At 45.1% G+C, this 21296-nt stretch overlaps 1 long non-coding RNA gene and 1 other non-coding gene across 2 annotated transcripts in view; both read right to left on the reverse strand.

The window, feature by feature from the left end:
• Positions 1-5751: 5751 nt before the first annotated feature.
• TRNAR-UCG (transfer RNA arginine (anticodon UCG)) lies at positions 5752-5836 on the reverse strand. The gene has a single exon. It is a non-coding gene; the product is annotated as a tRNA-Arg (tRNA).
• A 10616-nt stretch (positions 5837-16452) lies between these two features.
• The window catches only part of LOC125930185 (uncharacterized), a 12374-nt gene continuing 7530 nt past the window's right edge, over positions 16453-21296 (reverse strand). The window contains exon 2 of the long non-coding RNA XR_007460105.1: positions 16453-16765. This is a non-coding gene — a long non-coding RNA (uncharacterized LOC125930185). The remainder of the gene's footprint in view (positions 16766-21296) is intronic.

The raw sequence follows: 21296 nt of genomic DNA on the forward strand, positions 1-21296 counted from the left end.
TTCATAGAAGACCCCAAACTCCCAGGGATACATAGTAAGCTTCAACGAACTTTCTTAGCACATGCCCCTCTGCTCTGAGGGCAACACCAGGATTAGTTTGCCAGTTTCTGGAGGTCAGTGCAGGAGCCTGGGATGCAGACGTCCTTTTCTTAAAGGCACCCTGAGCTCTCTAAATTGCTTTCATGGAGTTGGGGGGCAGGGAGGGTCATGCTCTGTCCCTTCCTGTGCAAGAGGAGAGACTATCTCAGCACACTTGCTTAGTGAGACCTATTCTAACATCCCTCCCAATTCAATCAAACTTCCTTTGAATTGTCCATTTTCCCTCATGTAAGCATGGTGTTGGGGGCCTCTTAGAAGCCCTGGAGGGTGCACGAGAACTACTTAGTTCTCTCTTTAGAATTTGGCAATACGTGGCCTCCAACATACTCAGCTCAGGGGCTCTAAAAATTCTGAGATGATAGGAAAAGTCTGATTCAGCATGAAGCATTTATCACTGTTGCTTCTTTCATTTTTAATTTTTCTTTGTTGTGTGTGGCTTACTCTAGCTTGTAAACATAGATTTGTATTTTAATTTTTTTTTTAACATTTATTTATTTTTGAGACAGAGAGAGACAGAGCATGAACAGGGGAGGGTCAGAGAGAGAGGGAGACACAGAATCCGAAACAGGGTCCAGGCTCTGAGCCGTCAGCACAGAGCCCGACGCGGGGCTCGAACTCACATACCGCGAGATCGTGACCTGAGCGAAGTCGGACACTTAACCGACTGAGCCACCCAGGCGCCCCTAGATTTATATTTTAAAATATTCTAATTTGGGGGTGCCTGGATGGCTCAGTCAGCTGAGCCTCCCACTCTTGATTCTGGCTTAGGTTATGATCTTCAGGTAGTGGGATCAATTCCCATGTGGGGCTGTGCATTGAACACGGAGCCTGCTTGAGACGCTCTCTCCCTCTCCTTCTGCCCCTCCCTTGCTCACGTGCACGCAGGCGCATTCTCTGTCTCTTTCTCTGTCAAAAAATTCTAACTTGAGGGGTGCGTGGGTGGCTCAGTGGGTTAAGTGTCTGACTTCGGCTCAGGTCATGATCTCATGGCTTGTGAGTTCGAGCCCCGCATCGGGCTCTGTGGTGACAGCTCAGAGCCTGGAGCCTGCTTCGGATTCTGTGTCTCCCTCTCTCTCCGCCCCTCCCCTGCTTGCTCTCTCTCTCTCTCTCTCTCTCTCTCTCAAAAATAAATAAACATTAAAAAAATTCTAACTTGAAAAAATAATCCCTTTTACTAAAAGAGCAGATACTTACACTTTCAGCATCCACCTGTATTTGGTTTCCTTGCTGCTTCTCTTATGCTTTCTATTTTCCTGTCTTTCTTACTTCGTGCTTTCCATTGTTTTTTGTCTTTGACTACACATGCTGAGCCTTTGTTTTGTCTTCTGCAGTGCTTTCGAAACTAAATATTTTGCCTTTATTCATACTAGTGATTGCCTTTCAGATGACCGAACACCTAATTAATTCATATTTCTCCCTTCACTGAAATCAAGAACACAATGAGAACTTTTGACTCCTTTCTATGCAATTCCTAAGGAATACCAGTCGAACCAGTATGGCTATACCTTTAAGTCCCCACCCTTTTCCTTTCTCCACTTCGAAGGTTTGTTAATTTCAGTTGATATAAAGGAGCCATATTTTTACTAAATATCAGTTATCGTTTTAATCGTGGAAATTATCTTTTAAAACTTATGGGCATCTTGGACTTTGAATTGAAGTTTTCGACATTTTAAATACAGCTTATCAATGCTTGTGCTTATACTAGTATATTTATGTTATAGCTTTCTTGCATTCATGTTTTGATCACTTGTTCACATATATGAATTTTTTGGAAGGCTACTTCTATTTCCACAATCTTTGTATAGCAAGGGAGGTCTTTTTGTTGTTTTCACACCTCAGTTAGGTTTTTATATATTTTGCATTCTTTTTTTTTAAAGTTTTTTTTTTTAACGTTTATTTATTTTTGAGACAGAGAGAGACAGAACATGAACGGGGGAGGGTCAGAGAGAGAGGGAGACACAGAATCTGAAACAGGCTCCAGGCTCTGAGCCGTCAGCACAGAGCCTGACGCGGGCCTTGAACTCACAAACCGCGAGATCATGACCTGAGCCGAAGTCGGACGCTTAACCGACTGAGCCACCCAGGCGCCCCTATATATTTTGTATTCTTGAGTCAAAGCAAGAATTCCCTCAGAATTCTGTTAAGGATTATTTAACTGTTTACTAGTATTTAGTATTTCCCAAGTAGTCTAAGGTCAGCTTGGTATTTAATTGTATCTTTCTGTCTAAAAGCTTCTAGTATTTTTTTGTTCCGTTGACACTTAAAACTTTCACTAGGTTAGGCCTAAGTGTAAGTCTTTTGTAATTAATCTTCTGAAGGGGCGCCTGGTTGGCTTGATCGGTTGAACGTCTGACTTTGGCTCAGGCCATGATCTTGCAGTTCATGAATTTGAGCCCCGCATCAGGCTCCGTGCTGACAGCTCAGAGCCTGGAGCCTGCTTTGGATTCCCTCTCTCTGCCCCTCCCTCTCTCATAATCTGTACGCTGTCTCTCTCTCTCCAAAATAAATAAACATTAAATTAAAAAAAAAAATTAATCTCCTTAGAAATACTCTTAGTTTTATAATGTTCATTTTGGGCATTCTGATTTCAGGAAATTTTAAATAGTATTTCCATGCAGTGTTCCCAGCATCTTTTTGAGTAAAAATGACTCTTTCTCTCTGATTTAGACCTGGAGTGGTTTGCATGGTCAGAATCTACAGTGCCAATTCTAATTGTCTGGTAGGAATTGACTGGAATCTTCCCGTTCTTCCAGCTTTTTTTTTTTTTTCATAAGAGACAGTATTTAATTCTTTTGCATGCATGCAGCTGTTTATACATGAGAGCTTACACCCTTTGTATGCACTGCTCCCGGAAATCCTAACTCTGCTTTTTTCTACGGAGCATTTCTGAAGATGTCTGCATATCCAGGACAAAATATGCTACAGCCAGACCCTCTCCCTTCTGCTGTGCTGGGAACCATGATTTGCGGTCTCTCAATACAAGTGAAAGAAAGGTGGGTGGTGGAGGTGACTAGAGGTGGAGGAAGCATGGAGGTCATGGGACCTGTTCAGATAATAGTTCTTGGACCTTGTGTGTGTGTGTGCGGGGCGGGGGGTGGGGGGGAGTGCACCTGTATGAGTAGTCAGCTACTGCTGGAGTTTCTGGTCACTATAGCTGCTGCCTGCTGGCATTGGGACACATCGTAAGGTCGAATAAAATTTCCCCCTCCTTTATTTGATGTTGTTTTGGGGGTTCTGATTTAAAATTCTAAATTTGTTTTGGGGGAGCCTGGGTGGCTCATTTGGTTAAGCGTCTGACTTCGGCTCAGGTCGTGATCTCACAGCTCATGCGTCTGAGTCCTGGGTCGGGCTCGGTGCTGACAGCTCGGAACCTGGAGCCTGCCTCGGATTCTGTGTCTCCCTCTCTCTCTGCCCCTCCCCTGCTCACGCTCTGTCTCTACCTCCTTCAGAAAGAAAGAAACATTAAAAAAATGCTAAATTTGCTTTGATCAAGAATACATTTCTAAAAAATTCCCATCGATTCTACAACTAGTACAAATGGCCCTGGCTTTTGCCTAGTTTTCTTGAAAGATAGGAAACACCTTTCTTTGCAAGATGTGCAGGTGGAAGGCAGTATAGTATAATGACTTAGAAGAAAGTCAGGTTAGAATCTGGGGTACAAACTAACACTGGAAGCGATGAGAAAGACAAGCGTCCCAACAGGAAAGTGGGGTGGTATCAGGCTGTGTGCAAAGGACGCGTGAACGACCGTTGGTGTCGCGAGCTCCGATCTGGGCTGGAGGGCATCGTCAAGAGCCAGAGAACAGAGCCCGTGTTGTGAGAGACGCTGAATAAGATGTGCGTGCGAAAGAACGTGGAAATGTACGAAAAAACTCTAGAGATTGTTATTAATGCTATTGTCATTATCGGAGAGCCACTGCCTGATCTCTTTTCCTTGTTTAGAGGAAAATGGGAGGAATTTTAGAAAATCTGCCAAGTCGTGTGTGACGAAGTTGGTCAGAATCCATGCAGAGCTTGTAAATACTGCAGAGACCGGAAGAGGCAGGTGCGGTTGAGACGATGTTAAGTGGTGCATAAGAGGTGCCCGATACAGTGAGAAATTACACCCTTGGCAGGAGGTGGACCAAGGCGATGTCTAAACCTCCCACTACAGATATGCAGAAATATTAGATGAAATCATCTTCATACAAAGTTCTGGTCACAAGGAAGAAATATGAGGTACCAGAAATGAAGAAGAACTAAAATCAGAATGTTAGGAATACTGATGTATCCTTGATACGGGTGTAGATTGGGGTGAGAATTTCTGTCTTGGTGACCTTAAGCCTGAGTGAAGTGATGTGATGCAACGAGACCCTTGCATAAAGCAAAAGCCCCCAAAGAATTATCCTCCAATGGTGGGAAACAGTCCGCCATCGTAGGGAGATGAAGAGGAAATTATCTTGGCTTGAGCTCTAGATTAAAAGAAGAAACAAATTCTCCTCAGAAGAACCTCTGACTCAGGCTTGTATCTCACAAGTTTGGATTCCTTAAAATGATGTAGGTATTCCCCAAATCCCTAAATTGAAAAAAATAAAGTTCATCACTGTGTATTGAGAGCCCCCATGGCAACTGGAAACAGCAAAGGCAAAACAACTTTGAAAATATACCTCCATAAATAGGCCCACATGTTTCTCAGTGAAAGACCAAAGCACCCTTTTATCTCACGTTCAAAGTCATAAATTATGAGAGAAAATAGTCAAGAGAGGGAGAAGGCAAACACAGTATACAGAGAGGGCAGAGTCCCTGAACTCCATGAAATAATGAGAATATACAGTAAGTATTTGTAAGGATTAAAGAGATTTTTGTAATGCTTTTTAAAAAACTTATTTATTTTGAAAGAGAGAGAGAGAGAGAGAGAGAGAGCAAGCACACATGAGCATGTGCCAGCGGAGGAGGGGCAGAGAGAGAGGGAGAGAGAGAGAATCCCAAGCAGGCTCTGCACTCTGTCAGTGCAGAACTAGACTTGGGGCTTGAACCCACAACCTGTGATATCAGGACCTGAACCCAAATCAAGTGTTGGATGTTTAACCGACTGAGCCGGGCACCCCAGGATTAAAGAGACTTTAAAAACTATTTAAAGAAATCGCATTACACTGAAAAAATAAGAACAATGTTTGATAAGGAACCGAACAGAACTCCCGAAAATGAAATTCTATCCAAGGAAGATAAACTCAGCGAATGGATAAAACACCTGATTTAAATACTGCTGGAGTGGTGACTACTTACCTGGAAGGCAGAGCTGGAGAAATTATCCAGATACAACACTAAAAATGCAGAGATGGAAATGTCTGAAAGAATGGTTAAGAAGCACATAGTATATAATGAGAAGATACAGGATATACCTAGCAGGGTTTCCAAAAGAAAAGAAGAAATAGAGAGGAAATGTTTGAAGAGATAATGGCTGAGTATATTTTAGAATTGATGAAGGATTCTAAGATTCATATTTTATAATAAGATACTAACATTCATATTTAATGATCCTGGACAAGATGAATAAGACACAAATACTCTGATAGAATATCAAGGGAATGAGAAAAATCATAGAAGCCAGAGAGAAGTAAGAGGGAGACACAGAATCCGAGGCAGGCTCCAGGCTCTGAGCCGTCAGCACAGAGCCCGACGCGGGGCTCGAACCCACGGACCGCGAGATCGTGACCCGAGCCGAAGTCGGACGCTCAACCGACTGAGCCACCCAGGCGCCCCATCAGAATAATATTTTTAATACTGGCATGGGAAAATAATAAAATATGGAAGTAGAGGAGCAACCAGCCCAGTTTGTCCAGGACTGTCCAGGTTTTAGTGCTAAAAGCCCCCTGTGGTGGGAGTCCCCCAGGCTAGAGCAAGCTGGGACAGCTGGTTGTCCTACACCACTCTATGCAATTAAACTGTCATCATCGCGTGAGGGTAAAAAAATGACACGTGACAGAGACTGAAAAAGCTCGCGTCTTGCAGACCACTGTTGACACAATGTGTTAGAGTCACTGAAGGACAGACCGTGAGGGACGGAGCAGAGCAAAAAAGAGGACTGGATCCGGGTAGAGAGAGTGGGATATCAGAAACAATGGGGGACAAATAAGTGAGGGAAAGTATTGTTTGACATAAACAAGCGTTGACTCTACAAAGTCATAGTTAGGACAGCTATGAATTTTGGAGACACCAAAAAGGAGGCAGAAAAGCCATGGCAATAACAACATGGAGGATGGAGGGGTGGGAGACATAGAGGTGACAAGAGGGCAACTCTCTAAAGTCCTTGAATTGATTAGGGTGAAGGTAGGAACTTGGGCTAACTTTACACACATTAAGGGTGCACGATGAAAATCCCTGGTGCCCCCTTTCCTTCCCCGTTTCTTCCTGAATAATTCAGCGTAAAGCTATCAGGGAAAGATAGACATCATGCTTGGGTGGACAGGTGCTGGTCACGATGACCCAGAGTGGAGTGACAGCTCCCAAGCAGGAGAAGGCAAGCGTCCTCACCATGGGTGGCTGGGTGCAGGGTGCGGAAGCACGAGGTGGGTGAGGCGGGTGTCCAGGCGGCAGGAGGAGGGTGTGAGGAGGGCATTTATAAGGGGCTGCCTGACAAGGAGTGCCAGGGCCGGGTCAGGGGAGGAGGGAGTCTACGTGGGGTGGGGGATGGCAGCCTGGCATGGTGCCGGTGCGAGGAGGGTATCCACATGGGAGTAGAGGTTGGAAATAAGTTACACAAAGGGGTGTCGTTTAAATAAATCTATTAAGGAAATCTGAGACCAGACACCCCCATTTCAGAAAGAAGTGGAGAATGACAAAGTAGAAAGGGACAAAACTCTGAAGAATGCTGTGGTGGTTGGATTGGAATTGGAGTTACATGTGTGAAGTGAAGTTCTCACTAGAGGGGCGCCTGGGTGGCTTAGTCGGTTGCGCATCCAACTTTAGCTCAGGTCACGATCTCACAGTTCGTGAGTTCGAGCCCCATGTCGGGCTCGCCGCTTTAAGCACAGAGCCCGCTTCGGATCCTCTGTCCCCCTTTCTCTGCCCCTTCCCTGCTTGCATTTTCCTAAAAATAAATAAATATCTGAGGTTGTCAGCATAGGTAAGCAGAATAAGTTTAAATAGGTTTAAATAGATGTGTGTATTTCATGCATACATATATTTCTTAGCCCACTACACTCAGCCGACCCGGAAGCCAAATAGGGGACAATCTGAGCATCCCATTGAGCGTGACTGTCACCTCAGATAGCGACAGTAATAGTCTGCTACGCAATGCATGTATGTGAACAGACGTTACCAAATGAATACATTGAAATTTTGATGAGCAATGGGAAATTTACATGAGTTTAAAATTCCCACAAAATACTTATTAATTATAAAATAAAAAAAGAGGTACTTCACAGTGGAGTGGCCTGGAAGACACAGTCTCGTCAAGTGAACAAAAATGGACATCATCAGTACTGAGACACTAAAATCGTACGCCATCTGGAAAAATGCAATAATAATAACGCGGCCCTGCTTCTAGGATATTCCTGCCAAGGTTGCATAATCGTCGGACAAACCCAAACTGAGGAGGAATTCACAAAATAACGAGCCTTTAATCATCGAAGTTGTCAAGGCGAGAAAGAGGAACTGTTCCAGATTTAATAAAAGAGCATAAAAAGAAAATGACCCTGAAGTGGATCCTTTTACCAGGAAGGACATTATCAGGACAAATGGAAAAAAATTGAGCAGAGTCCGGGGATTAGGGTATCATCGTTAATTTCTTGGTTTTGATGGTTCTATGAGGTTTTCTAAGAGAATCATCCCCTTTTCTCCACCGAGGAAACACAGACTAAAACATTTGGGGAGATGCATCATCCTGGCAACTTTTTTTTTAATGTTTCAAGTTTTTATTTACATTTTAGTTAGTTAACATATAGTGTGATATTGGTTTCGGGAGTAGAATTTAGGGATTTATCACTTACGTATAAAACCCAGTGCTCATCGCAAAAAGTGCCCTCCTTAATGCCCATCACCCGTTTAGCCCATCCCCACCTACCTCCCCTCCAGCAACCCTCCGTCAGTTTTCTAGAGTTAAAAGTCTCTTTTGTGGTTTGCTTCCCTCTCCCTTTTTTTTTCTTTTCCCTATATTCATCTGTTTTATTTCTTCAATTCTTCATGAGAGTGAAATCATATGTTATTTGTGTTTCTCTGACTGACTTATTTCATTTAGTTCCATCCACGTTGTTGCAAATGGCAATATTTCGTTCCTTTTGCTAGCTGAGTAATATTCCAGTGTGTGTGTGTGTGTGTGTGTGTGTGTGTGTGCGCGCGCGCGCGCATGCGCGCACCTGTCTGTCTTCTTTATGCATTCATCAGTCGATAGACATTTGGGCTCTTTCCATAATTTGGCTATTGCTGATAGCGTTGGTATAAACATCAGGGTGTATGTGCCCTTTCGAATCAGTATTTTTGTATCCTTTCAGTAAATACCCAGTAGCGTAATTGCTGGGTTTTAGGGTAGTTCTATTTTTAACTTTCCAAGGAACCACCTTACTATTCTCCAGAGCGGCTGCACCAGTTTGCATTCCCACCAACGGTGTAAGAGGGGTCCCCTTCCTCCACATCCCGAGTATCTGTGGCTTCCCGAGTTGTTCATATTAGCTGTTCTCTCAGGTGTGAGATGATATCTCATGCGGGTAGCTTATCTTAAGTAATTCTGGAAAAATCATACAGCACTCAACTTTTTTTTAGGAGTATGCTTGTTTAAAAATTTCTAAAAATTTCCTCCAAAACTTTTTTTTAGGCCACACTGTGGACTAGATGTCCCAAGAAAACTTTCCAGGTTCACATACTTAAAAATGTTGAGTATCAAACAAAAGGAAACCACTTCTCAAAAACATGCAGTAAAAAAGGAGAAACATTTAGAGACCAGAGATGTCAGGAAGGCGTGATTCCCCGGGAGTGAGGCGAGCTGTGGCGCTCTGGTTTTCCCAGAGCTCACCTTGCGCCTTAGAGCCCCAGCTTTTTTAGGTCACTTCCAGGAAAGGAAAGAGAGATCGCCCAGCACCGGAAAAGAGAGAGGTCCACTGAGCAACTCAAAGCTGCTCAGTGTGAAAGAGAACTTCCCCACTGAATGAGACTTACCCATCTTTCAGTCTTGGAGAAACGTTGAATGGAGCAGTAATTTTAAAAATCTGAGAATTCTTGGAGCACCTGGGTGGCTCAGTCAGTTAAGTATCTGACTTCAGCTCAGGTCCCAGTCTCGTGGTTTGTGGGTTGGAGCCCCGTGTCGGGCTCTGTGCTGACAGCTCAGAGCCTGGAGCCTGCTTTGGATTCTGTATCGCCTTCCCTCTCTGCCCCTCGCATGCTCATGCTTTCGCTCTCTCTCTCTCTCAAAACAAAAACCTTAAAAAATTTTTGAGAATTCTTGGGGCGCCTGGGTGCCTCAATCAGTGAAGCGTTCGACTCTTGATCTCTGCTCAGGTCTCGATCTCAGGGTTGTTAGTTCAAGCCCTGCATTGGGCTCTAGGCCCAGCATGGAGCCTATATTAAAAAAAAAAACAACAATCTTCTGAGAATTCTCAGGCATCAGCTTACCCTGCATGGGTCTGGGGCTACAAACCACAGCATCGATGTGACCTGAGAACTTTCCGGGCAACCGTCGAGTTTAGAGTGGTCCTGGGAAGTGCTATGCAGTTAGTCAGGTTTTCTAAAATACAGCTTCTGACTCCGGGATTGAAAGTGCCGAGGCTTTATTTGGGAAGTGCAGGCCCAGGGCAGCTAGAAGGAGGGAGAGGGAACAGAGGTAGGTGGAGATGTGGATCAATGCAGGGAGGGCTTACTGCGCTGGCCTTTGCTTCTACAGAAGGCCACAGAGCCTCAGAGGGTGCTCGGCGATCAGGCTGCCTCACCGCAGTCATTGGGACGACAAGGAGGGACATTTGCCCCCGGGCTCCTCCCATCTCCTGCTCAACTTCCAGGTTGAGTTGTCTGAACCCTGGTAGGCATTTGGGACGCCAGATCCCTGGTCCACATTGGGGTGTTTCTTTTGCATCTGGAAGTGGTAGGAGGAGGCGGAAACTACATATGTGTGGCTCACAGTCTGGGCCACGTGGCACTGTGTAGGGGAGGTCCAGGCACACACAGGACAAGTTCATGTCAACCCCCAGATGTGGCAGCATGATCCGGGAGGCAGGCAAGGGAATCTGAGAAGAGGTGCCCGATTCGGGTCCAGCACAGTCTCCTCCTTGTGGCCACCCAGTTCTAACCATGTTCTTCACTTATTTTAGGCTCCATTAGTATAATATGGAGTCTCCATTTTCTATTTTTATGAGAACATGCTCTTCTGGTTTCCTCTCGGAGAAGACCAACTCCTCTTCAAAGTGGCAGCCAGTTGTGATGTCTCGAAAGATACAAGGCAAGGGATCAGCGATTCACGCCTGAGCGTCCCGCCGCCAGAGCGGGTCTTGTTACATGAACGTTATACCCCCAGTGTCCCTTTCCCAACATCTGTCCTGGATTCCCCTCCTGCCTGGTCAGCAGTCAAGCTGGTTTGTGTCGCTTGCCTGGCGTGGTGGCCCAGATCTTCACCTAAACTTTTCACCGTGCCGTCCTTGCTGGGTTGGTGTTTGTGCAGACGGTTGCATGTCCTGCTTATGGATCCTCAGAGTTCGCCTCTACAGACTGAAGGCTGCTTGCTGGGAACACCCACAGACTCTCCGAGGAGCCCACCCACCGTGAGAAAACCAGAAGGGGCGGAAAGTGAATCCCCTGGAATCAGCCCTCCAGCCCTGACCTGGAGATGAGGAGTAGCCCTCCAGCTCCTTATGTTTTGGCTTCTCTGAGTTGCCCAGAAGCACGGCATGCTCCTTTTACCCATCGTGGCAAACCAGATGGTAACACTGGCTTTCCTTCTTCCTGCTTTACTGACGTGTCCTGGGCTTACTCCCAAATAAACTGCTTGCATTCAGGTCCTCGTCAGGGTTCGTTTCTGGGGGTACCCACACTGAGACACGTTTGCCGTACTTGCTCATTGACAGTTAATGCTGGGCTTGTCAGTGCTGGCTACAGACACCCCAGCGGATCCCCAGCGTAAGTCTTGCTCATTCCTGCTTCTGTGTGCCATCTGATTGCTGAGGCTAAGACGGCCAACACTATGTTGAATAACAGTGGCGAGAGTGGCCATCCCTGTCTTGTTCCTGACCTTAGGGGGAAAGCTCTCAGTTTTGCCCCATTTGGATGATATTAGCGTTGGGTCTTTCATATATGGCTTTTATGATCTTAAGGTATGATCCTTCTATCCCTACTTTCTTGAGGATTTTTATCAAGAGAAGATGGTGTATTTTGTCAAATGCTTTCTCTGCATCTAGTGAGAGGATCATATGGTTCTTGTCCTTTCTTTTATTGATGTGATGAATCACGTTAATTGTTTTGTGGATATTGAACCAGCCTTGCATCTCAGGTATAAATTCTACTTGATCGTGGTGAATAATTTTTTAACGTATTGTTGGCTCCAGTTGGCTGCGAATGAAAAAATAACAGTTTCAAGTTAATAACCCCATTTAGTTGAAACTCCTCTGTAAACTATCTACATATGAAATGTTGGAATGCTCTTAGTAACATTGGACCTGAGTCTGGGATTTGCAGGGACCAGGACAAAGGAAGATCAGAAGCTCCCTATGTCTATTTTTCAATAAAAGTAGCCGGAGTGAGATCTGGAGGCACAAAGGAGAACGTCGCCTTTTCTTGGAACCGTAATGTCGTGGGACGCCCAAGGCAGGGGTGGGAGCTGATGGACAAGATGAGAGCCAGTCTGGAAAAGAGGCCACTTTATAAGGGGAGAGGAACTTGAGCAGGAGGGCAGGATGAGCGGGAGTAGTGCGCTGAACCTCCAAGGGCGAGGGAAGGGTGTCCTATTCAGCGGTGGTTGCTTTTAGTCCACTTTGATTCCTGTCATCCGGTGTCTTAACTTGCTGTTGGTGAGGACTGAGGGCAGAGATTTGGAGGGTGGGGCATGCGTTCTTTTCCCCACCATTAGCTAGTGAGAATCATGTAATTGTTCAAAGTCAGAGCTGGAAGATGTCAAGCAAAGACATCTGATACCCTCTTTTTATATCATCCTGGTTTTGCTAGTACCCAACATAGGATCACGGCCCCCTGCTCTTTCCCTTCCCTATCCAGGCATTTCCGAGGCTCTACACACTGAAAAGCAAGCGTGTGATCAAGGTTCTGGGCAGTTGCCACATGGTTCTACGCTATTCCGCTCCTGTTGCCCTGCCCCAGCTCCATTGCTTAGACGATATTTTAAGGTGCCTCAAGAGCCCACTGAACACCACATCCCACTCTGCCACCGGACACCTTGTCCCTGCTACTGGGAGCTGCCATCCCTCCTGCTGTCTCTGAGCAGGCCTGGCCACTACTGCACATGCCCAGGACACTTTGAGGACCCAAGACTCTTTTTCTCCAATGAGAGCAAGGCTGTGGCTGGCCGCCTTGTATTCTCTTGCCATCCGCCCTCTGTCCAGAAGGGCTTAGGTTTTCTTTTCCCAGTTGTGTTTTGGTAAGTCCCCCACGTAGTTTGCCACACACCCACACATATCTGAGCTTAGTCGTGAACACAGTTTAGGCTCAAGCCGGGATGCCCTTCTTCACAGCGTGAAGGAGGAGTCATGAAGGTTACTCCTCCTCGAGCCACGTGGTGCGTGTGACTAAAATGTCCGGTGAGCAGAGCTGCCTTCTACGTTTAGAGGGGCAAGGGGAGAGACAGAGTGAGGAGGAAGAAATAGACCCTAGTCTGCTTTCCGGAACCATAAGGAGATGGTGTGGGGCCTGATGGCTGACTGAGGCGTTCTAGGGAACGTCTCTGAGGGACTCTCCATATTTTTATTTCATGACTGCTATTTTCCCCAACTCTGTGAGTGTTTTTGGGAAAATCCTGAAGATTCATTTTTCACATTGAGTACACCTGGAGATTAATGATCTCAGATCCCTTTTGTATTAAATTCAGCCATGGCTTTGTATTTTATTACATCTTATTTGTCGATGTTACTTATGACCCAAAGCTGGATGCTTAGTGGCATCTGGGGCTGCCAAATGGTGGTCTTGGTTTAGACTTTGAATGTTTACAACTCTGAACACTTAATTTTGATTGGACAGACTTACTGTTTCAGGGAATAGTTTCCTGGAGCTGCCGTGGGGCAATCGTGATTCCTGTATTTGCTGCAGACTGAATCCAGAAAGTGGCCTTGAGTATCTTAGTGATGAAATTCTTCTCTTTCAATGTACTTCTTGGCCACTTAGTTGGACAAATTTCTTTTTTTTTTTAAGCTAAAGAGCACAGTCTAGGAGGTGTGGCACCAGGTGCTTAACACTCTGGAAAATTCTAAATCAAGTTTAGAAGAAACACTGTTCCCTTCTTTGCTCAACAACCTTGTAGAATTGTTCCAGATTGTATTTTCTCTTCAACTCAGAGGTGAGACATAATCAGTAGTCTCTGACCTTAGCTCTTTCAACTGTGGCGAGGCAAGCAGGAACAAGTGTTCAAAGAATTCTTATTTCTTGAAATGGGAGACGGGAGCAGTCAATGGTCTCTGGTGCTACAAACCTCTATAAGAGTGTGCCCAGGAGGGGCGCCTGGGTGGCTCAGTAGGTTAAGCATCCGACTTCAGCTCAGGTCATGATCTCACTGCTCATGAGTTCAAGTCCCGCATTGGGCCCTGTGCTGACAGCTCAGAGCCGGGAGCCTGATTCAGATTCTGTCTCCGTCTCTCTGCCCGTCCCCTGCTTGCACTCTGTCTCTCTCTCTTTCAAATATAAAAGAAAAATAAATGAATAAATAAAGAATGTGCCCAAGAAAGGTGGTCATTGAGTCCCTCGATCAAGCCATCATTGTAATACACAGGGTGGCTTATTTTTATCTTCAGTTGTAATAGTAAAACAAAATTTATTTATTAAATTTATTTATTTATGTATTATTAAATTTATTTATTTATTTATTTTTTATTAAAAAACAAAATTCGGGGCACATGGGTGGCTCAGTCGGTTGAGCGTCCAACTGCATAGGATAAGTCACTTATAAGATGTACAAAATCCAGAACTTGGCCCTTGAAGTTGGTTGGAATAGAATTTGATCCCTGGATCTTCTCTTACTAGCTGTTTGACCTTTTGTGTGTTTCTTAGTGTCTCTGCGCCTCCGTTTCTTCATTGGTGAGTTATTATTTGCCTGGTAGGATTGTTACGAGAATGAAATGAAGTGGTGAGTGAGTAGCACCCAGCCTAGTGAGAGGCACACATTAGGTGATAATCAACATTTGCTGGTTTGACGACGAAGCCTCTGATCCTTTGGCGACAGTGTCTCATTTCCCCCTTTGAGAACCATCTCCCTCCTACCATCAGAGCAAAGGCTGCCGGTGGAGCTGATCCCACCACCAGCTTCAGGAGTATAATGTGTAGCTCGGAACTAGCCCAGTAGCATAAATCTGCCCCCAGCTGTAGAGACTCCTTCAGGGATCGCTGTAATAGCCCAAAGTACAATCCTACACGGGAGCTACCAGGGAGAGATACTCTTTTCCCCTCTGAACTGGAGCACAGGAAAGGACTGAAGCTATTGGCAGCCGGTTGTGCCCACGGAGCCTTGGAATTAAGCCAATATATGGTTAAAGAGCAAAGCCATAAAATTTAACACATAATTCAAGTCACTAATCCCCAAATGTTTCAGCTAAATCTATCAATACACACTCACTTTTACTTGTTATTTACCTGCAGTCAAATGAGTCCCGACTGATAAAAAGTACATGATAAATTTTAGTCATTCTCCACCCTGGCAAGCCCTCCCATTCCAGGAAGCAGAAGCTGGCAAAGGAGACATGAACGCAACTAAGGATTCTCCCAGAATTCTTACAGGTAGCAGAGAATGCAAGACAGTGCCTTCCAGGCTCTGCAATTTCATATACATAAACAGCTTCCAGAGTATATTTTTATTAAAAAACAAAATTCAGAGCACCTGGGTGGCTCAGTCGGTTGAGCGTCCGACTGGCTCACAATCTCACGGTCTGTGAGTTCGAGCCCCACGTCGGGCTCCGTGCTGGCAGCTCAGAGCCTGGAGCCTGCTTCGGATTCTGTGTCTCCCTCTCTCTCTGCCCCTCCCCTGCTCATGCTCTGTCTCTCTCTCTGTCAAAAATAAATAAACGTTAAGAAAAAACAAAAACAAAGTTCCTAGAACACCAACAACTGCCATATACTCTATTTTCTCCTAAAAGAAAGAAAACGTTTAATATTTAAAATAAATACAGAGTATAACAAAGGTTGGTGTTTTAAATGGAATAAATCTAGCTTTTAAGAAAAATGCACAGCCCTGTCCTTGTTTCTTTCATTTTACCACAGAGCGGTGAGCACGTCAGTGGTTTTACAAGTTCTAGGTCTGAAATAACACTTCCTGGAATCCAATCCTGGCTTTACCACTCACTAGCTCTTAAGTACCCTGAGTTTCGGTCTCCTCATCTATAAAATAGAAATTATAATGATCTCTGTCTCAGAAGGTTTTGGTAAGGATTAAAGGAACGAACGCGTGGAGAGTTTTTAGAATAGTGCCGGGCACACACATAGTGAGCACTCAAGAAACATTATTATTACTGTTCTTATTGTCATCGTAATTATCATTACTAATCCGCACTCAGTGTGTCTGGGACAGAGGACAGATTCTGATTTCAGCCTTGACACGAACGAATTCTGTGACCTTGGGCGGGCCAGTTCAGCTCTTTTGGGCTTCGGGAGCGTTTATCAGGAGAATGGAGGGATTTGGATAATCTCCAGAGTTCCTTTAAGTGTAGCCCTCTGTCAATGTGGGAAACCACATGCTTGGACTCTGCTCTTCTGTGGGGGAGTGGGGGGGTGGGGTACGGCACCATCGGTGGCCGTCCAGTGCTCACACAAGACCAGATGGGCTCCACGGGAGAGGGGGCTAGCAATCCGTCCTGGCCCACAAGGTTCCCAGCAGATGGCTGCTTTTCTTTCTGGATGATCAGCAGACATAGGAGGGGGAAAAAGCCTGTTGGAGGAGTGAATGCAGGGATTTGTGGTAGGAAGTTTCTAAACACGACGTTGGGAAGATTCCAGTGATGCCAGACACAATGGACCTCGGTCTGGGGGGCTCAGGAGATGTTACCAGTCGCAAACATTCCACTGCCCTCTGCTGGCAACGCCTGGTGACCGGTGAGAAACATCTCCACGTTGGGTGTCCTGCCCGTCTGCGAGGGCAATCCCACCCTTGAGGGAAAGCCGAGGGTCCTTCTGGGTGGAAGGAAAGATGATGTGGTGACATGGGGATGCTCGGATGTTAACTTTATAAGGAAAGAATTGTCAGACAACTCAGAGGGTGAAGGCTGTTATTTAGCTAATGTGCATTGGAGAGGACCTCACAGAACAACTCCCTGAGCAGGAACCACATTGGAGTTTTCATAGAATGGGGGTAAGGGAGAGTCGGGTATGTGACTGTGGTCTTATCTCAGGTTGCAGCTTTTGCTGAACTGCTTTAAGATGGTTGGAACCATTCACGTCTTTGCAGCTCCTTCTGGAAACTTAGTTCAGTCTTACATTAGCAGCTGTCAGAACAGTTCTTTAGCGAGCCATCTGCCCGGTGCATTGTCTGTCTGTTGTCACATAAGCTTTGGGGCAAGGGGAGCTATAAGAGGGAAAAAAAGGAAGGGAGGAAAAGAAGAGAGAAAATAAAAAAGCAAAGCGTGCAATGTGAAAGCAGGTAGCCGGAGACCATTATAACTTTTTTCAACGTAAAAAGGAAACTTTCCCCAGTCTTAAAATATATGTATTCCACCCCCCCTCCCCCCCCCACTTTGGACTTCATGCTTTCATTCTTATTTCCCAAATAATCCAATAAATGTTTTTTAAAATTCCATTAAGAGAGGAAGAAAGCTAACTTAGGCAGATGGGTGTCTTATTCTTTAAACCGTACATGTATATGAATATTACATATATTTCTTCATGCGTGATATATTCCACAATAAGAAAAACACCAAAATAGAGAGAAAGAAGGAGAGATATCTAAGCGCAGAAACACTTTAAGAACTGACAGGAAAAGAAAATCCATGTTTTACAATAACTCTACACATCTTCCTTTAGGTCCATTGTATGTTTTTATGCTAAGTGTCCGATAAGGAGGAAAGGATAGGAAGCGATAGAGAAAGTGGAATTCTGGGAATCATTCTGTAGGAGCGTGCTCTAAGATTCTGTTTATATACAGCTGTTTTTTGCAGTTGATGAAGCTAATGAACTTCCACCCAACACTGGTGAGGTGTGGTTTGGAGTACATCAAAGGGTAAAGTGGTTCCACTACTAAGATATACCATTTTGCTGACGATTGGGCTTTATGCTTGTGGGTCAAATCCACACTCACAAACAAACATGGCTCCTTGCTGCCAACTGCTTTGTCATTCTCTTCAAAGATGTGCTCTTACCGTGTTGCTTACATAAGTCATGAACAGATGCTTTCTTGAGAAACCTGCCCCGTAGGTCTTTCTTAACGAAAATGGATCGAACTGGAGGTTTTAAGCTCCTACTTTTAAGGCCCGCTTGATAATAATCTGACCGAGATATCAAACTGGAAGCCTGGTATGAAGGAGAGGGCTGAAGTAGTGAGGAAAGAGCCGGTCAGACTGTCTTCTGCTTTTGCCCAGGCTTTAAACCCAAATGGGAATGTGTTGTAGACTAATGTCTCTGATCCCCCAAGTTCAACCTCTGAAATCCGAATCCCCCAAATGCTAGCGTTGGGCGGCAGGCTCTTTGGGAGGTGATGAGGTCATGAGAGTGGAGTTCTTGTGAATGGGATTAGTGCTCTCAAAAAAGAGGCCCCGGAGAGCTCCCTCACCCATTCATATGGGAGGACATAGCGAGAAGACGGCCATCTACAAACCAGGAAGGGGGCCACATCAGACTCCAAATCTGTCAGCATCTTTATGTTGGATCTCCCAGCCTCCACGGAAATAAATGTTTGTCGTTTAAGCCAGCCAGCCTATGGTATATTTGTCATAACAGCCCAAATGGACTAAGACAGAATGAAAAGAGTCACATCTGGCACGAGCTTATTTCTGGTGTCACTTCCTCCAGTGTCCCTGAACCTCCGTATGTTCTTAGTTTCCTCTGCTCTGGTTCAGCTCTTTTTCGTGTTTATCACCTGTCTGAGATTCCACAACCATCCCATCCCATCCCCATCTACCCCAATTTTCTTTCTCTCTCCCTCTCTTTCTCTAGTTGTAAATATCAAGCTTCTCCAGAACTGGCCATCATAACAGGACATATCTGGTGACTAGGTTCAAGTTTGGCAGCACAGAAAACCTTATCTGTTTATCAGCTTTGGTCTTCATGTTTCAGGTCAGTTACATCTAATCAACATCTTTGAGAATTCCAGATGTGTAGATACAGGGAATAACATGGCCTCTGTCCCCCAAAGCACGAACAACATGCCCATTCCTGTGGCCAAGTCTTCTAAGTAGAGTGACTTCTTTGTAGACTTTGGATTGTGGGATAAATTGAGTTCACTTTTAATAATGTAATTGATGACTGTTGTTAGTACAATTTGTTTAGGAAGAGAAAAAGGCTGAATATTTCAATTGCTACTTTCTCATAGGAAAGGCAACTGTGTTATAGAGACCTGGCCATGGAAAGTAAGTCTGGAAGGATTTGAGGATGGGAGAGGTGGAAAGGAAGGAGCAGGACAGTAAGGTGCTTGTACGCATAAGCACTTGGCTGCTTAAAAACACAGACACTTCCCCCAAGGGCCCCCAAGAACTAATGGGAAACAAGAAGGAAGGGAAAAAGTAGGCCTTGCCTGACGCAGACTTAATTCTCAACAAGGAAATCAAAAATGGATTTTTGTTCCAAAGACCTGACATGTGGCTAATTCGAGCCTCTCCCTTTTTTCCCTTGTTATGGAAAATGGAACTGTTCACAACATAAATCTCATTCCCGTAAACACCGAGCCGTGTGATACATAATGCAGATGGCTGAATCTCCTACTCTTACATGGTTATTGAACCAAACTTCGGTTATCGAGAAATGAAAAATGATCCAATTTGCAAAATCTATTTAACTTTCGTAGTTTGTCTTTGATGTAACGACTTTATTCATTTTCATTCCGTGGCTTAGCTGAAAAGCAAACAATTCAGTTCGCTGAAGCAACTTGAGAGTTGTGAAAAATCAACCATGCCAAGGTAACAGATTGAACTCACTTTTGATCTAGATGTTGGCACGTGGCTAACCTTAACATCAGATTTCTGGGTTTGAAGTCCAGTTCCATCACTTGTATTGCCTTGACAAGTTTCTTTAACCTCTCCACGCCTTACTTCACTTATCTGTAAGATGGAAGTAATAGTATCACTTACTTCACAGCGTTGTTAGGAAGATTGAATGAGTTCCTTAAACAAAGCATTTAGAAGAATGCCTGACACAGAGTATCCTTGGTGAGTATGTTACCATCATCATCATCATCGTTCTCATCAACATCATCAACATCATCGTCATATCCTGGCAGGTTGACTGACTCAGCCTCAGACGTTTTCTCGCCCATGAAGAGTGAATTTGCATTGTTTATCTTGCACAGAAGTTCAACCAACATTGTCTGTGATGAGACAACTATAGCCTGTGGGTACAGTCATCGTACAAATGTTCAATTCATGCTGTTCGTCATTTAATGCGTGCTCCTTACTTACTATTTCACAACCATTTAATTCACAGATGACTCAAATGACTGAAGGAACATTCGTCCTTCTGCCTCCTTATTTGCTCAGGGTTGGAGCAAGCGGTACTTGTCTTTAAAAAAGAGGAATTGGCAAATGGGTTTATTTTGGATACATTCTGCTATGTTCTCTTTCTGGCTCTACAGGGTAAAACAATTAACTCCCTCGTGGGAGGGACAGAAGGAAACCTCACTCTGACTCTCGTCTAGTGCCTCTCCCGTGGCTAGACTTCAGAGCCAAGGACGTTTAAATTCATTCCAGAAGAAATGGCTTAGGGATTGGCTTTAGAAAAAGCAAAAATAGTTGGATTTATTTCATACAGATTAAAGACCTTTCATAGTCTTTAAGTAACACGACAAATACATGGAGGATGCCGTAACCATTTATTTCTTTACCTATTGAAGACAGAAAAGAACATTTGCTGGGTTGTCAGGAGTAAAATTTTGCGTAGCTGGTATGAGCTGAGTGAATTCCAGAAAAGGGCTTCTTTGGGCTAAGGGAGTTGCCTTCTTATGGATAGAGTTCATGTTTCTTATTTCTATTTGTTAATGGACTTCTTTCTGAAGGGCCGTCTCTATCCATTACTCCCTAACACCCATCCCCTGCTTATCTCACATTTGCTAATTAATAAGCTACTCTGCGCTGACTGTGATTTCCTTCCTCTCCTAATTCAGCCTGTGAGTGGAAACCACTGACAAAGTTTTCATTGTCTTTAAAACGGCCTTGAGCGCATAGCTACTGCCTGCAATGCCTCTATTTGAGCTGTCATGGTCTTGAGGCGGATCCACCGGAGGTTCATGAGAGGCCCTCGCGGGCCAAAGCACAGAAGCCTTTTCTGGAGTCTCGGTGAGCCAAAGCCGTGCTGGGTTCGGTGCAGAAGTAGATCTGCCCACCTATACTGTAAGATCTTCCCCCAGTCCCCAGGCAGAGGACCCGATGTCTGATGGCACTCCTCGTGAACAGTATTGCATTTGCTTTGGCCTCCAGTCCTACCCGCTTCCTGGGATGCTGAGTACAGATCGAGGAGACATGAACTAGAAGATGACCTGAGCCAGAGACTCCCTGCTGATGTCAGAAAGGCATCTCCCCTCCAAAGCCTGAGGCCCCACAGAGACCAGGTCTCTGACTCACATCTTGGGATGAGTTTTTCTCCAGCTTCTGACGGGCCCTCCCGCAGCATCCAGCCATGTCCAGGGGAAACGACTACCTGGGCTCAGGCTGGACTTAAGCTTTGAGGACCTTGATGAAACTCAGTAGCTCTTCAGTAGTTTCTTGCTCATCTGATGGTTGCCAGTTGGGGAATATTCAAGGCTTTAAAATATCATGGGGTCACCTAGGTGGTCAGTCGGTTAAGTATCTGACTCTTGATCTCCGCTCAGGTCATGATCTCATGGTTCATGGGGCTGAGTCCCCCCCCCCCCCCCCCCGCCCCCCCGCGCCCCCGCCCCCGCCCACCCCGGCCCC

Source organism: Panthera uncia, chromosome A2 (assembly GCF_023721935.1).
Source record: "Panthera uncia isolate 11264 chromosome A2, Puncia_PCG_1.0, whole genome shotgun sequence".
In the NCBI taxonomy this organism is placed as follows: domain Eukaryota; kingdom Metazoa; phylum Chordata; class Mammalia; order Carnivora; family Felidae; genus Panthera; species Panthera uncia.